This window comes from Mirounga leonina, unplaced genomic scaffold (assembly GCF_011800145.1).
Source record: "Mirounga leonina isolate KUSES-001 unplaced genomic scaffold, KU_Mleo_1.0 Mir_53, whole genome shotgun sequence".
Lineage (NCBI taxonomy): Eukaryota > Metazoa > Chordata > Mammalia > Carnivora > Phocidae > Mirounga > Mirounga leonina.
Window position 1 is genome coordinate 32,374,448 of NW_023270807.1, and position 6,583 is coordinate 32,381,030.

General features: G+C 38.7%; 1 pseudogene; it reads left to right on the top strand.

The window, feature by feature from the left end:
• Positions 1 to 3,165: 3,165 nt before the first annotated feature.
• Positions 3,166 to 5,675, top strand: LOC118001255 (annotated as a pseudogene).
• Positions 5,676 to 6,583: the final 908 nt, after the last annotated feature.

The window sequence follows — 6,583 nt, forward strand, 5'->3', positions numbered from 1 at the left end:
GAAAATTCAGTGTAATTTAGTATTTCTCATGTATCTATGATTCTGGCAGTATTTTCAGGTCATGGTGTTGAATATTAATAACCACTTTGTCCTACTGTAGATGTAGCCAATATAGTTTAACAGGAGCTCAACTGTCAATGCACTGATTGGATAAAAGATATTTAGCATCTAGAAAACTGAACACAAACATATTCTTGAATAAAGCCCAGTGTATATTCAAGGGAAGGTCCCAGGAGAGCCAGTAGAAAAGGTCCTAGCTAGTGGGGATTTGACAACTAGGAATCCAACAGAATGCAATAGGTGATTTGCAAGTAAAAGGAGATTGGCAGTAAATGGAGAAATGTTCCAGATCCAGGAAGAATGTGATCTTTGGAAGGTCGGGGTATAAGTCATTTGGGCAGACACATGGGAATTAGAACTTTAGTCTCTGAAGAAAATGGAGTAGAGAGGTACTCATTTCTGATCCTTTGTACATGGTAGATCTTATATGTCATGCCATGAAGGGTCCCATGGGACTAACTGGTGTGTGTCCTTTAACCACTTGATAAGCAGTCTTTGACCCTGAGTTATATACTAGAAATGACTTGTTGAATAAATCCCTGATATGGATCTGTTCTCTTTCATGCAATTCAATTCTCTTACATTAAACATCTCTTATGGGCCAGGGCACAGGTCTACATGAATGATTAAGACTTAGTCTCCACAACTGGGAAGGTTGGAGCCTTAAGGTGAGGTACACACAGATAACAGATAATTACATTAGAGTGTGATGTTTGCTTTGAAGAAATCTAGGGTGTCTTTGCTAAGAAGAGGAGGGCATTTAACAAAGGAAGGAGACATTTATCCCAGGTGGAGGGTAAAGGGAAGGGTAGAAAGCATAGGGGTGAGTGATCTTGTCATTTCTTTTTCTTAACAAAATGAGTGCAGATAAAGTCTCATCAGATGAAGTTTTACCATATGATCATAAGAAGTACAATTAAGTATAAAATACTTTAAGTGGGCAATTTTCATCACACTTTCATCTTGGGGTGTGGTTAGAGCCTAGTTTCAGGAATTATCACCCATTTATGGCTCTGGATATAATTTCTAGCTCTGCAATTTAGTGGCTGTATTCACTTCTCTGAGCATTGGTGTCCCCATGTGTGATTATAGATAATAGTTTCTCTGCAAGTGTGTCAGTTATCAAGTTAATGTTTCTCAGTTCCATATGCATCCTTTAATACATGCTCTGTGATAAAGAGATTCCTTTAAGCATTAAATTGGGCACAATGTTAAGTTTTCTTGATAGAGGGTGTTAGAAGGACATTGAGGAAGAAGAGGTTTCTTGGGATTTCTGGTGTGGGCTGGGGAGATCAGCAGTGTGGATGTGATGCCATCTGCTGGAGCCTGTCTCAGTGACAGGCCCAGAATGCCATCCTTTTGTGATTTTGCAGCTCTGGGTGATGATATCCTTTCTGCAGACCTCTCCACATGGAACCCGGAGCTCTATGCAGGCTGCATGCAACCACCATGGACAGAGCATCACATAACAGGTAGTGTTCCTTCTGCAGGTTTCCTGCATCCCTCATACTCAGAAGGCCTCTTCCTTGGCCAGCACCTAGACTCCCATTGCATCCCGTGGCCAGTTGCTAAGAGCCTGCTCTCTGCCCGTACTCTGGAAGGTGTTCTGCTGTTTGCCCAGCAGCTCCAGACCTGCTCCAGCCTGGCCAAGTCAGCAAATTTCTCTGCTGTCCTGTGACTAAACCACACCTACTCCAACAAGGTCTGATCTTCCTTCAAGTTTGTCCTTCCTTGGATACTCTCCCTCAGTCTTGGGATACTATACAGGGTTTCTTCTGATCTTACAGTTATTCTTTTATCTTAGTTTAATTATCCTTTATATCAACTTCCCCTGTTTAAACCACTGTGCTGTTTCTGTCTCCTGATTGGACCCAGACTGCTACAGCAGCAAGTTTATCATAAGGATTACATGAAACAACATTTGGCATATAAATGATAGCAATTATAGCTAATCATGTTTCTTCTTCCCTCTCTCATAACACAAACCCAAAAGTTTTTTTAATAAGAATGTGTGTGTGTGGGGTGGGGGTTGTGTTGGGGGTGTGGGGGAGGGTGTGTATGTGTATTTGAGATCTGGTATGTATGTGTGAGACTCTGTTTACAAAATGCTAGCTGTGCTTCTCCTTATTCAGTGTTCTACTGTCAGTTATTACAAGAAGTGTAGAATTTAGATTTGGAAGGCAGCTTTAAGATCATCTAGTCCAATTGCACATAAAGAAATTGATTAACAGGAGGCTAAGAGTCTTTTTCAAGGTCACACAGTTAGTTCTGGGTGGAACCTGTATTATAAGAAGCCATCAATCCTAAGGACGTGTCCAGGAGTTTTCTCTATAGCTGGAATTCACTCTCCAAACAAGTTTAAAATACATCTAGAGTAATCTAGATGGCTGTATTAGTTTTCTAGGGCTGCCATAACAAATCACCACAAGCTGGGTGGTTTAAAACAGCAGAAATTTATTCTCTTACAGTTCTGTAGGCCATAAGTTCAAAATCTGGCAGGGCTCTGCTTTCTCTGCAGGTCCAGGAGAGAATTGTTCTTTGTCTCTTCCAGATTCTGGTGGCCATCTGCATTCTTGGGCTGTGGCTACATCACTGCTTCTGTCTTCATATTGCCTTTTCTTCTATGTGTTTGATTTCTTCTCTTTATGTCTCTTATAAAGACACTTGTCATTGAATTTAGGACCCACCTGCATAATACAAAATTATCTTCTCAAGATCCTTATTTACATTTGAAAAGACCTTTTTTCCAAATAAGGTAATATCATAGCTTCTAGGGTTTGGGACATAGACATATCTATTTTGTGGCCACCATTTAGCCCACTACAATGTTTTTTAAAAAAATAAATTTAGATTACTAAGTCACCATGATTTATTACTCCATTAGCTCAGTTAATAAATCTAGATATGTTTTTCTAATAGTTATTTATTCCATGGGCATATTACTTAACGAAGTGATTTGCTTAGGTCTTGTAATAACAATCATGCTATGTGAACTTTACTTGGGAAACATTTAGTATTTTCACTATTATACATTATAGCCAAGTGTTTCATGTTACAACAGGCTGATCCTAATACAAACTCATGTATGAGGGGGGGAGTAGGAAATGACAAAATGTAATATACCCTAAATTAATATTTTCCCCACACAGTCAGCCAGGTGCTTCCTTCCACTAAAATTTGGGGCTGTTAATATTTAGAGAATATACTTGAATCTCTGAGAGCTTGCATGGGGTATTAAGATATCTGGGAAGAATTGGTGTCAGTGATCACATGGACTAATCTGTTTGGTATATTCTATAGATGTTTAACCACCAAATTCCTTCAGAGGTTCAAACATAACCCATTATTTCTGTACGTGTTAAACTGACATGCTATAGAAGATTTCCTCCTATATTCCATAGTTTTTCCCCCTTTTTTCCTCTTATATCACCTCATATTAATCCCATTTAGGTAGAAGTGTTTTTTAAATTAAATGAGGTTTATTTTGAACATAATAATTGGCACTGCTTGAGCATTAAGACTATGTGCTCTGGTTATGAAAGAAGGAGAAAGACATGTTTCTCACATAGAAAAATTGGTTAAAAGATATATTTTAGATTCAGGAGAATACCTCTATTATTACTAATTAATTCTGGAATGTAGACAGCTGGGAATGTAAGGAAACTACCCCTTCCCACCACCCAAACTGGGTACAACTCCATAATATTGTGTCCCTTATTAGGTCATTTTGTTCTATTTCTTACTGGTACTGGTGATAAAGAAGGGGTGTGATTTTTTAAAAATTTATTGGTGGCTATCTTTTCTTCCCCATATGTTTGTGTTTATTATTTGAGGATATACTGGGAGTGGTGACTTTTTCTAAGCCAATTTTAGGACTTTTAAGATACAAATTAAGTTGAATTGACCAAAAACTAAATTCAGATGATTGTATTTGTCAAACTAAATGTCAAAGCACAAAAAATTGTATCTTCTTTTCTTGCAATAGCTAAAAACAAAAACTAAAACTAAACCCTGCCTTCCAGAAAACAGAATTCCCTACATAGAATATTTCCCAATTTTTTTCTTTCTAACAGTTAGATGACACTGAATATCACCAATTATTCTTATATATGTTTTCTAACAAGAAAAAGTCAGAATCTCTTCTCCATGCACATAGATTCAAAAGACCTCAATAAAGGACAAAGCCATGAGTATTTGTTCTTGACACACAAATGCCTTGGACATCTGCCCTCTTTCTGGCTAAGGGCTCTCTTGAAACACAAAGCCCTTTTGCTTTCCTTTTGCCACTGCATGCTCAGATTTCAGAAAAGGCTTGCCTCCAGTGTCCTCCACTATGGCAAAACAAAGGCCTGGTTGAACCCCAATGAGAGCAATGAAATCGCCAATGCCAACTCCTGTCTCCTGTCAGCAGATCTGGAAACTGAACAAAGATGGACTGATATCTGGAAGCTTGTAACTGTCCATTGCCAGGCTTGGTGCCAGAAAAACACTTTGGCCCACCAGAAGGCAGGCATATGGGCATTGGTAAGAGAAAGGGTAGTGCCAAGTCTTGAATGCCTGAGAAGGTAACCTGGATGAAAAGGATGAGAATTTTGCACCAGCTGCTCAGAAGATACCAAGAATCTAAGAAAATTGACTGCTGTGTATCACAGCCTGTTCTTTTTTTTTTTTTATTCTTATGTTAATCCCCATACATTACAACATTAGTTTTAGATGAAGTGTTCCATGATTCATTGTTTGTGCACAACACCCAGTGCTCCATGCAGAATGTGCCCTCCTCAATACCCACCACCAGGCTAACCCATCCTCCCACCCCCCTCCCCTCTAGAACCCTGTTTGTTTTTCAGAGTCCATCGTCTCTCATGGATGGAACTGGAGGGTATTATGTTGAGTGAAATAAGTCACAGCCTGTTCTTGAAAGTAAAGGGTAACGTATTCAAAAGCAAGCAGATTCTCCTGGAACATATCCATAAGCTGAAGGTAGACAAGGCTCAGAAGAAGTTTCTGGCTCACTAAGCTGAGGCCTGCAGATCTAAGACCAAGGAAGAATGCAAGTGCTATGAAGAGCAGCTTCAGGGCAAGGAGGAGGAAATTATCAAGATTCTGTCCAAGGGGAAGAGGCCAAAAAATAAAACTCCCTTTCTTTTGTCTGTATATAGTGACCTCAGCAATTACACGGATCAGTTACTTAATAAAACAGACATTTATCTGGGGAAAAAAAAAAAGAGAGATACAAAGCCCTTTTAATTCTTATGATTTCAGATGGAAAGTCTCTATCAGGATGTTCTCTAACATCTGCAAATATCTTTTTCCACAGGAAGATGTTGACAGACAACAGCAAAAGCAGTTAGTGAGAGATTGGAGGGAGCAGCTACTTGTGTTTCAGAACCTGAAAGGCTTCTTGGTCTTGTCATGTTCACGGCTCAGTTGATGAGTGGATCTCCAGGAAGATGAGAAAGGGATGGGTCAGAAAATAGAGGTTCTTCAGCTTGACTAAAGGATGCTGGTTATATTTTCTAGTACTATACTCTTGGACCCTTGCCTTCCCCTTTTCTTTGGCCCTATCTTTTTCCTTTTCTATCCTGGCCATAATTCTTCCACATAATCCTTCCCCTTCCACTGCACACTAGAAAACTCTAAGCATTCATTCATTCAACAAATATTAATTGGGCTTAATTAAGTTCTCTATACTATGTTAGATGATGGATATGAAATAATGGATAAACAAAATGCTAGTTCACATGGAGCTTCTGGTCTAGCAGTTAAATTAGATTCTGAACTAATAGTTATGTGTTTCACAAAGTGGAAGAGTTTTTCACCAGAATTCCAGAAGGCTATTCCCTATAAGGGAAGATCCTCGGTAAAGTAGACTAGATTCCACAGCTAGGGCTGAGTATAGGAGGTAGGGTCCCAAGCAGAGTGGCAAAGTAGAGGGGGCAGAGCTAAAAAGGAAGCACATAAACAGTAAAGGGACTGGGAGAAAGGAAAAATTTTGTAGCTGCTTAAATTGAGAAGTTTTAAAGAGATAGACAAGTATCTAAAGTGTTTTTTTGGAAAGCTCTCTGCATGACACACTATATAAATCCCCTGGGCTTTTAAGGTAAAGCAAATAAAAGTAGTTGTTTTTAAAACTGTTCTTCCAGGTTTCTACATTGCGATTTTCATTTGTGTTTGTGTTTCTGGGTAACAACATAAGATGAGTGCAATGACTAAGAAAAATACAAACTCTAGACTAGCCCACAAAAGGTAGGGTTGGGGGGCCTATCCCCCCATCAACTCATCATCTCTCTCTATCTTCATCTCTGGTACATAAATGTGTAGAACTTTGTTATACAATTGAAGTAAATTGTTATCAGCTTAATATAGACTGTTTAAACTATAAGATGTATTATGAAAGTCTCATGGTAATCACAAAGCAAAATCTATAATAAATACAGAAAATAAAGACAAAGAATCAAGGCTAACACTACAAAAATAATCAATTCATAAAGAAAGACAGTAAGGGGGGAGAAAGAAACAAAAG